Raw genomic sequence first — 11562 nt, forward strand, 5'->3', positions numbered from 1 at the left:
TGTTGAACATCTTTTCATGTGTCTGTTAGCCATGATGAACATAGGGGAAGGGAAGGAAAAATAAGATAAAAACAGAGAGGGAGGCAAACCACAAGAGACTCTCAAATACAGGGGTGCATGGGTGGCTCACTCGGTTAAGCTGGGACTTGGCTCAGGCCATGATCTTGCAGTTCATGGGTTTGAGCCCCACGTCCGGCTTCGTGCTGACAGTGTGGAGCCTGCTTGGGATTCTCTGTCTCCTTCTCTTTCTCTGCCCCTCCCCCATTTGTGTGCATGTGCACGTTCCCTCTCTCTCTGTCTCAAATAAATAAAACTTAAAAAAAGAGAGAGAGGGGTGCCTGAGTGGCTCAGTAGGTTAAGCGTCTGACTTTGGGTCAGGTAATGATCTCACTCACAGTCCATGAGTTCGAGCTTCGCATCGGGCTCTGTGACGACAGCTCAGAGCCTGAAACCTGCTTCTGATTCTGTGTCTCCCTCTCTCTCTGCCCCTCCCCACTCATGCTCTGTCTCTCTTTCAAAAATAAAATAAAAACATTAAAGAGAGTGAGAGAGAGACTTAAATACAGAGAACAAACAGAGCTGCTGGAAGGGAGGTGGGTGGAGGTATGGGCTAAATGGGTGATGGGCATTAAGGAAGGCACTTGTTGGGATGTGCACTGGGTGTTATACGTAAGTGAATCACTGGGTTCTACTCCTGAAACCAATACTACACTGTATGTTAACTAACTTGAACTTAAATAAATAATTTTTTTACAAAGGATGTGCGTATCAGTTACCTTTACTGGTGATATTAACTTTGATCATTTGCTTAAGGTGGTGTATTAGGGTTTTTCAGAGAAGGAAAACCAAGAGGAGATATATCTATATCTTCTATAATGTATGTATATTTACATTTAGATGACTTATTTATTATAAGGAATTAGTTCACCCAATTTTGGAGGCAAGAAAGTTCAAATTTGCCCCGAGGGCTGGCAGACTGGAGACCCAGGAGAACTGATGGTGCAGATGAAGTCTGAAGGCAGTCTGCTGGAGAATCCCCTCTTGCTGGAGAGGCTGGTCTTTTTGTTAAATTCAAGCTTTTGGATGAGGCTCACTCACGTTATGGAAGGCAGTCGAGTTACTTACAGTTCACCAATTTAAATATTAATCACATCAAAAATCATCTCCAAGTTGACACATGAAATGGTCACAAGTATTAATGTTCCAATTAATATTTTATGTCAGTTTTATCGAGGTATAATTTACATACAATAAAATCTATTTTTTATTGTGGTAAAGTACATATAAATAAAATTTACCATTAGTGATATTTCCTACATTCACAATGTTGTGCCTCCATCACTACTATCTAGTTCCAGAACATTTTTTATCACTCCAAAAGGAAACCCCATACCCATCAGTCACTTTCCATTTCTGCCTCCTCTCTGTCCCTGGAAACTACTAATGTGCTTTCTGCTCTCTAGACTTACCTATTCTGGATATTCCATATAAATATTTATTTATTTTTTAACATTTATTTATTATTTTTGAGAGACAGAGACAGAGCGGGAGCGGGAAAGGGGCAGAGAGAGAGAGGGAGAGAGCTCTATGAGCTGTCAGTACAGAGCCTGATGTAGGGCTTGAACCCATGAGCCATGAGATCATGACCTGAGCCGAAGTCACTTAACCAATTGAGCCACCCAGGCACCCCGATATTCCATATAAATAGAATCATATAATACATCGCCTTTTTGTCTGACTTCTTTCACTTAACATAATATTTCCAAGGTTCACCTATGCTGTAGCATGCATCGATCAGTCCTTCATTCCTGTTTATGGCTGAATAATATTCCGTTGTAATGATATTCATGTTTTATTCATCCAATCCTCAGTTGATGGACACTTGGGTCTTTTCCAACTTTCGGCTATTGTGAACAGAGCTGCTACAAACCTTTGTGTACAAGTTTTTGTTTGAACACCTGTTTTCTATTTTCAGTTCTTCTGGGTACATACCCAGAAGTGGATTTGCTGAGTCATATGGTAATTCCATGTTTAATTTATTGAGGTTTTTCATACCAACTGAATAAGTTTGCATTCCTACCAGCAATGTACAAAGTTTCCAGTTTCTCCACATCCTTGCCAACGCAAATCAAAACCTCAATTTATTGTGGGTTTGTTTTTTTTTTTTTTTTTTTGCTTTGTTGTTGTTGTTTGTTTGTTTGTTTAAATAGGCTTCTCCAGCGTGGAGCCCACTGTAGGGCTTGAACTCACAACCCCAAGATTAAGACCACCTAAGCTAAGATCAAGAGTCGGATGCTTAACTAACTGAACCATCTAGGCACCCCTTATTGTTTTTTCCTTTTTATGGATCATGTTTTTGGTATTATGTTAAGAACTCTTCACCAAGCCCTTGATCCCAAAGATTTTCTCCTATGCTAGCTTATCAACATTGTATAGTTTTGCAGTTTTACATTTTATTTATTTTTTAATTCTTTTTTGGGGTGTGTATTTATTTTCATGATAATTTATTTATTTTGAGAGAGACAATGTGTGCGTAAGCAGGGAAAGGGCAGAGAGAGAGGAAGAGAGAGAATCCCAAGCAGGCTCTGCATTGTCATCACAGAGCCCAACACGGGGCTCAATCTCACAGAACCATGAGATCATGAGCTGAGCCAAAATCAAGAGTCAGACGCATAACCAACTGAGCCACCCAGGTGCCCCCAGTTATACATTTTAATCTTTGATCCGTTTGAAATAACTTTTTATAAGGTGTAAGGTTTAAGTCAAGATTTTTATTTTTCATTTTTGGCCTATGGATATCCAATTGCTTCTGCTTGTTAAAAAGGCTGTCTCTCCCCTGTTGAATTACTTTTGCATCTTTGTCAAAAATCAGTTGGCTCTACTTGTGTGGAGCTATTTCTGAGTTCTCTGTTCTGCTTCATTAGCCTATATGGCTGTCCCTCTAATGATACCAGTCTTGATTTTTCTAGATATATAATAAGTCATGAAATTGTGTTGACTGATTCCTCCCACTTTATTCTTATTTTCAAAGTTCTTTTAGTTATCCCAGTTCCTTTGCTTTTCCATCTAAATTTTAGAATAATCTTATCTGTATCTACAAAAAATCTTGCTGGGATATTGAGAAGAATTGCATTAAACCTGTATATCTTTGTGGGGAGAATTAACATCTTTACTATATTGACTCTCCCAATCCCAAACACAGTACGTTTCTTGATTTGTTTAGATCTCATTTATTTATAGATTTTTAAACTATAATCATGATAATGGCTGCAAGAAAGTACATGCTTCTGTACAATTGTCATGATAAGGGAACTTGACCTTATCCTGGGGGAAGGGTCAAAGATAGCTACTCTGAACATTGACACTCGAAGCAGTAAGAATTAGCTAGATAAAGAGGATGGAGGGAAGGTTCCCAGAAGGAGGTACAGTGTGTGCAGAGGCCATGAGTTGGGAGAAAGCTTGGAGCCTTACAGGGAATAAAAGAAAGTTTGTGTAGTTGGTAACCTGAATGCATGCAGGGAGTGAAGCAAGAGTCTGGAGAGGTCAGTAGTAACTGGGTTGGTTATTCAGAACCTTGTTAAGGATCTTCAAATTTGCTTGAAAACTAGTGGAAAGCCATCAGAGGGGTTTTAATCAGGGAATGATGAGATCACACAGGGTTTATTTCAACTTAATCATTTAATTAATTTTTGTATCTTTACTTTTTAAAACTGTGGTAAAATATACGTAACATAAAATTTACCTTCATAACCATTTTTTAAAGGAAAGTATTTTTTAAGTTTATTTTTATTTATTTTGAGACAGAGATAGAGAGCAAGCAGGGGAGGGGCAGAGAGAGAGGGAGACAGAATCCCAAGCAGGCTCCACACTGTCAGCAAGTTGCCTGGTAAGTGAGGAGACCAAGTGGGGGCTTGAACTCACACTGTGAGATCATGACCTGAGCCGAAGTTGGACGTTTAACCAACTGAGCCACGAGGCACCTCTAAATATAAAAGTTTTGTAGTAGAAAAGTTTTTTATTCAACTGAAACCACAAGTGGAGAAAAAAATAAAATTCAGTACATGGAACATATAACACAAGAAGGCAGAACGAAGTCATAAAATAACAGAAATAATTATAAATGAGTTAAAAATTAAAAGATAAGGACTCTCAAAAACAAAAAAGACTCTCAAATTGAATAAAGAACAAAACCCAACAACATGTCTTTGAAAGATAAACATAAAAGTTGAAAATGAAAGGGTGAGGGGGCGCCTGGGTGGCTCAGTCGGTTGAGCATCCGACTTGGGCTCAGGTCATGATCTCATGGTTTGTGAGTTCGAGCGTGGAATCGGGCTCTGTATTGACAGCTCAGAGCCTGAAGCCCGCTTCGGATTCTGTGTCTTTCTTTGTCTCAGTCCCTCCCCTGCTCACACTCTGTCTCTCTCTCTCTCAAAAAATAAATTTAAAAAAATGAAAGAAAGAAAGAAAGAAGAAAGAAAGAAAGGGAACAGGTGGGGATACCAGGCGGCTGCTCAGTTGGAAGCAGAAGCGCACAACTCTTGATCTCAGGGTCTGAGCTCCAGCACCATGTTGGCGGTAGGGATTACCAAAAATAAATAAATAAATAAACTTTGAAAGTGAAAAGATGAAAAAAGGTATAGCAGGAAAATATAACCTAAAGAAAGCTGGAGTACCAATTTTTTTTTTTTTTAGTTTATTTTTGAGAGAGAGAGAGAGAGAGAGAGAGAGAGAACGAGCAAGGGAAGGGCAGAGAGAGAGACACACACACAGAATCCGAAGCAGGCTCCAGGCTCTGAGCTGTCAGCACAGTGGACTACCAATTTTAATATCTGACCAAGTAGAATTTAAATTTTAAAAAATTTATAAGGAACAAGGAAGGACACGGTATACTTTAAAAAAAAAAACAATAGAACAGCAAAATATATCTCTCGCAAATATATACGAATATGAGTATGAATCTCAAAATATACTGAACAATAGCTGGTTAACCAGCAAGAAAAAAACATATAACAGAGATTTTACAACATTCTCCTTACAAACTGATAGATTTAAAAATAAAAAGGAGGGGCGCCTGGGTGGCTCAGTCGGTTAAGGGTCCGACTTCGGTTCAGGTCATGATCTCGTGGTTTGTGAGTTCTAACCCCGCCGTGGGGCTCTGTGCTGACAGCTCAGAGCCTGGAGCCTGCTTCGGATTCTGTTGTCTTCCTCTCTCTCTCTGCCCCTCCCCTGCTCATGCTCTGTCTCTCTCTGTCTCTCAATAATAAGTGTTAAAAAAATAAAAAATAAAAAAATAAAAAGGAGGAAGGACTATAAAAGATCTAAAATATATATAATAAGTTTAGAGATATTTATTTATTTAACAAATACTAGATCACATTTACTATTTGTCAGGAATGAGTCTAACACTTTACAAATATTAGCTTGTTTAATCCTTACAACAATTCTAAAAGGTAGGTAGTATTGTTATTATTCCCATTTATTAAGGAATCTGTGGCATGGAAATTAAATAAAGTTTGTCTGAGTTTATACTTTTATTAACCTATAGAGCAAGATTTAAAACTTGGCAATCTGACTCCAAAGCCTATGCTCTGAACCATCATGTTCTGCTTCTGGGAACCCTCCCTTCATGTACATTCAAAAGATTTACAAATACAGGTCATGTATTAGGTCACAAAGGAAGACCAAAATTCATTCCAATGAATGGAATATCATGTTTCCTAGCCACAATGCACCACAACTAGAAACAATACACGAATAACTTTAAATATACCATAAATAGGGGCGTCTGGGTGGTTCAGTTGGTTGAGCACCCAACTCTTGGTTTCAGCTCAGGTTATGATCTTATGGTTTATGACTTTGGGACCCTAGTCGGGCTTGGCACTGACAGCACAGAGCCTGCTTGGGATTCTCTTTCTCTCTCTCTCTGCCCCATCCCCGTTCATGCTCTCTCTCACTCAAAATATATAAACAAACTTTTAAAATATTTAAATAAATAATTTAAAATTTTTTTCATTTTTATTTTTGAGAGAGACAGAGTGTGAGCAGGGGAGGGGCAGAGAGAGAGAGAGACACAGAATCTGAAGCAGGCTCCAGGCTCTGAGCTGTCAGCCCAGAGCCCGATGCGGGGCTTGAACCCACGAACCACAAGATCATGACCTGAGCTGAAGTTGAACACTTAACTGAGTCACCCAGGCGCCTCTTAAATAAATAATTTAAAAAATACCATAAGTAACTACTACACACCTTTTAGAACGGATAAAACCCCCATGCTGACAATTCCATATTATGCAGCCATAAAAAAGGGTAAGGTCTTGCCCTCTGTGACAATACGAATGGACCTAGCAGCTATTATGCCAAGTGAAATAAACCAGACTGAGAAAGACAAAAACTGTATGTTTCTATTCATAAGTGGAATCTAAACACACACACACACACACACACACACACACACACACATGAATAAAAAAAACAAAAAACAGAATCAGACCTATAAATACTGAGAACAAACTGATAGTTGTCAGAGGTGAGTGGGGCAGGGGGCTGGGCAAAATGGGTGAAGGGGAGAGAGAGATACAGGCTTCCATTTATGGAATGAGTAAGTCACTGGAATAAAAGGCATAGCATAAGGAATACACTGGATGATATTGTAATAGTGTTATAATGATATAATGGACAGATAGTAGCTACACTTGTGGTGAACATAGCACAATGTATAAACTTGTCAATCACTAAGTTGTATATCTGAAACTAACATTACATTGTGTGTCAACAATACTAAAACAAACAAAATCAACAAAAAACCCCTGAATTCCAATTGCTGATAGGAATGTAAAGCAAGAGGAACTGTCATTTTTGGCAGGAATGTAAAATGGTACAGCCACTTTGGAAGACAAGTTGGTAGTTTTCTTACAAAGCTAGACATAGTTTTACCCCACAGTCCATCAATCACACCTCTAGATATTTACTCAGCTGATCTAAAAACTAATGTCCACACAAAAACCAGCACAGAAATGTTTATAGCACCTTTATTCATAATCACCAAAACCCAAAAGCAACCAAGATGTCCTTTCAATAGGTGAACAGATGAACAAACTGTGATACATCATACAATGTAATACCATTCAGCAATAAAAAGGAATGAGCTATTAAGCAACACAAAGACAGAGACTAATTTTAAATGCATATTGCTAAGTGAAAGAAGACAGTCTGAAAGGCTACAGAGTATATGATTGCATTTATAGGATATTTTGGCATAGGCAAAACTACAGAGTTGATATATTAGTGACTGACAGGGTTTGTTCGGGGGGGGGGGTGGAGGGTGCAGTGAGGGTTGAATAGGTGAAATGCAGAGGTTTTTTGTTTTGTTTTTTTTTTTTTTGGAGGTGGGAACAGAGAAGTTATTTTGAAGATTTTATTTTTAATTAATCTCTACACCCAACATAGGGCTCGAACTCACAACCCTGAGATCAAGAGTTGCATGCTCCACCAACTGAGCCAGCCAGGTGGCCCTGGACCTCGAAATTATTTTGTATGATACTGTGATAGTAGATACATGACACTCTGCATCTGCCAAAACCCATAGATTTTACAGCACAGTGAACCTTAATGTATGCAAACTTTAAAAGTCATTTAGGGGGCGCCTGGGTGGCTCAGTTGATTAAGCGTCCAACTTCAGCTCAGGTCATGATCTCACAGCCCATGAGTTCGAGCCCCACATCAGGCTCTGTGCTGACAGCTCAGAGCCTGGAGCCTGCTTTGGATTCTGTCTCCCTCTCTCTCTGCCCCTCCCCTGCTCATGTTCTGTCTCTGTCTCAAAAATAAATAAAAACATTAAAAAAAAAGTCATTTAGGAGATTGGGGGATCCCAGGATGAAATGAAGAATATGACAAAAGATCTAATTGTATTACAAATGCATGAAACACCCTCACTGGAGGAGGGGAGCAGGGGAATGGTGCTAACCTAAGATACTTTGGAAATGAAAATGAGTAGCCTAAGACTAAAGGTAAATGAATGATCCATAAGTACCATATTCTAGTTGATAAAGTTGTTTGCCTTAGAGAAATGTGTTACCAAATTTGAAAGTAGCATACATGTATACTGGTTTTGACCAATTAAGTCAATGGGTGGTGGATAGTGGGAATCAGGTTTCTTACTATTGCAGTGGGAGGTTATAGACAAGAGAGAGGAGCAAGCTAGAATGACCCATGTGGTAATGGATTAGATGGAGACATCATCTAAGTAGGAAATTGTTTAGCTTAATACAAATACAGATGGATATATATATATATATATATACACACACACTACTTGTTGGTGATATAATTATCTATATCAAAAAAGAAATAGAACTGAAGGGGAGCAGAATATGCCATCCCCAAAAGGTGCCACTTTGATATGTGGATTATTTTGAACAGAAGGCAATCAAGACCCAGCAGACTCAATAAAAACTTTGACCTCTCCCTTGACTGCCTAAAAGAATTTGGGTAGGGGGCTTGGCCCAGAAAGAGAGCTATTACCAGAGAGAACTTTTTGTCAGAAAGACTTACCTACATGGCAGGGCAAAATCTGATTATCAAACATCGGCTCTTCTTTAAAAAAAAAAAAAAAAAGTTTATTTAGAGAGAGAGAAGGAGAGAGAGAGAGAGAGTATGGGAGAGTGGCAGAGAGAGAATCTCAAGCAGGGTCCCTATTGTCAGTGGAGAACTGGACCTGGGGCTCAATCCCATGAACCATGAGATCATGACCTGAGCCAAGGTCAAGAGTCAGATGCTCAACTGACTGAGCCAACAAGGTGCCCCTGCTCATCTTATCTTCCTATGAATTACCCTCATCCCCTTGGAGCCCCAGGCCCCTATCCCATTCTTTAGCTCAGGATGGCATGTAAGCCTCAACTGCCTAACTGCCTTTGGGTCTCATATTCTTATGGACCTTCCATATGTATGAAATTAAATTTGTTTTCCTCCTATTAATTTGTCTTATGTCAGTTTAATTATTAGACCATCCAAAGAACCTAGAAGGGTAGAATGAAAAATTTTCCTCCCCAACAGAATCAACAAACTATTGCAACTGGTGAGAAAATTCAGCAAAAGGCCCAGATATAAGATCAATCTACAAAAGTCAGTAACCCATCTCTACATCAGCTATAGCCAACTAAAAAACATAGCAAAAAAGATGTCTTTCACAATAATGGCAAAAACTATAAAGTGTCTAGGAATTTACTTAACCAAGACTATCTGAGACCTCTGTGAAGAAAACTTTAAAACTCAAAGGACAGAGGGGGTGCCTGGGTGGCTCAGTCGGTTAAGTGTCTGACTTCGGCTCAGGTCATGATCTTGCCATTCATGAGTTCGAGCCCCAAGTCGGGCTCTGTGCTAACAGCTTGGAGCCTGGAGCCTGTTTCGGATTCTGTGTCTCCCTCTCTCTCTGGCCCTTCCTCTTTCTCTCTCTCTCTCTCAAAAAGTAAATAAACATTAAAAAAATAAATAAAACTCAAAGGACAGAGAATAGCTGTGAAAATAACTGGAATGATATTCCACTGTCTTGGACAGAATGGCTTAATAACTAACAATGTTAGTTTTCCCCCAGTTAAGCTATACATTCAATGCAATCCTAATTGAAATCCATGAGGATTTTCTGAAACCTTATAAACTTACTCCACTATTCATACAGAGAAATAAATTTTCCAAACTAGTAAGTCTATATATATATATATATGAAGATAAAGAGTAGGGCTTACTCTACCAGGTTACAAAACCACAGTAGTTAAAACAGAATGGTACTATTTCAAGAACAAATAGGCCAATAGAGAACCTGGCCCGTGTATATAATATAAATAAGAACACAATATGCAATAAATGTGGCACCAACATTACTGAAGAAAGGATCGGTTGTTTAGTAGATAATATTAGAAAAACTGTCTCACTACTTGGAAAAAGATGAAAACCATGTTCCTATATAGCAACACATACAAGAGTGAATTCTAGATGGATTAAACTTAAATAAGAAAAACAAAATTATACAATTATTAGAAAAATAATGTTGTAGAAAATCTCTGTCACCTAGGGGTAGTGGGCAAGAACTCAAATCCTTTAATGTTTATTTTTGAGAGAGACAGAGAGAGCTCAAGCGGGAGAGGGACAGAGAGAGAGAGGGACAGAGGGTCTGAAGCTGGCTCTGCACTGACAGCAGACAGCCCGATGCGGGGCTCAAACTTATGAGCTGCAAGATCATGACCCAAGCTGAAGTCGGTCACATAACCAAATGAGCCACCCAGGAGCCCCAGAACTCGAACCTTTTAAAAGAATAAATCATTTTTGTAAAACATTGATGATTTTGCTTTCTTGCTTGTTTTATTTATTTGTTTGTTTGTTAGTTTATTATTTATTGCTACTTATTTGAGTATAACTGACACACAGAAACTGTGTTAATTTTGGTTACATAAAAATCAAGTATTTCGTCTCCACAAAATACTTATGAATTACAAAGAGAAAAATGCAGTTTACAGCATAGCAACCTCCAGACACCACCGTAACCAAGTAATCAAAATTAACATCACCAGTAATGGGACAAATTGACATCACATGCCTCCTGATAAGATACACTGAGAAGGTACAGCCTCAGTCCTATGATATTCCTGCCAAAAATCATAGCCTGAATCTAATCATAAGGAAACACCAGACTAACTCAAATTGAGGGACTTTTCTACAAGATAATTGTCCTGTACTTTTCCAAAATGTCAAGGTCATGAAAGATAAAGACTGAAGCATTGTTCCAGATCAAAGAAGGCTAAAGAGACAGGACAATTAAATGCAATGTGTAATCCTGGATCAAAAAAAAATTTTTTTCTTTTTCTATAAAGGAAATTGATGGTACAACTGGCAAATTTTGGATAAACTCTATAGATAATGATATATATCAATATTTCCTGATATATCAATGTTTATTTCCTGAGTTTGAGGATGGTACTGTGGTTACATAAGGAAAGTCTTTGTTTTTAAAAAACAACATATTGGGATATTGAGAAATAAAGGAACCTCATGTTCACAACTTAGTCTCATACTATTTAGGAAAAAATTATACACACACTTACACACAAATATACACAGAATGATAAAGCAAATGTGGCAACATGGCAACATTTGGGGAATCTGGCTGAGGGGAAGAGCAGAATTCTTTGTAACATTTTGCAATGTTTCTCCAAGTCTGAAATTATTTCAAAATAAAATGTTACAAAAATTAAGGATTTCTGTTTAGCGAAGGACATTAAGGAGAAAGTTAATAGCTGGCACAATGAGAGAAAGTCTTTCCATACATATACATTTATAGGTTTACATATTCATGAGATTATAGATGAATTTTGGAAAGATTGTCTAAGAAACTGGTAACAATGGTTTCTTTACAGAAGACAGGACTAAAATTGGAAGTGAGGGGGGTATTAACTTTGAATATACCATTGCATTCTTCAACTTGTTCCAACATTCATGTATTACTTTTATATTTTAAACATATTTTTGAAATTTGAAACAATCTCAAGTATACAGAAAATGTGAAGTACAGAACAA

The sequence above is a fragment of the Panthera tigris genome, chromosome C2, assembly GCF_018350195.1.
Source record: "Panthera tigris isolate Pti1 chromosome C2, P.tigris_Pti1_mat1.1, whole genome shotgun sequence".
In the NCBI taxonomy this organism is placed as follows: domain Eukaryota; kingdom Metazoa; phylum Chordata; class Mammalia; order Carnivora; family Felidae; genus Panthera; species Panthera tigris.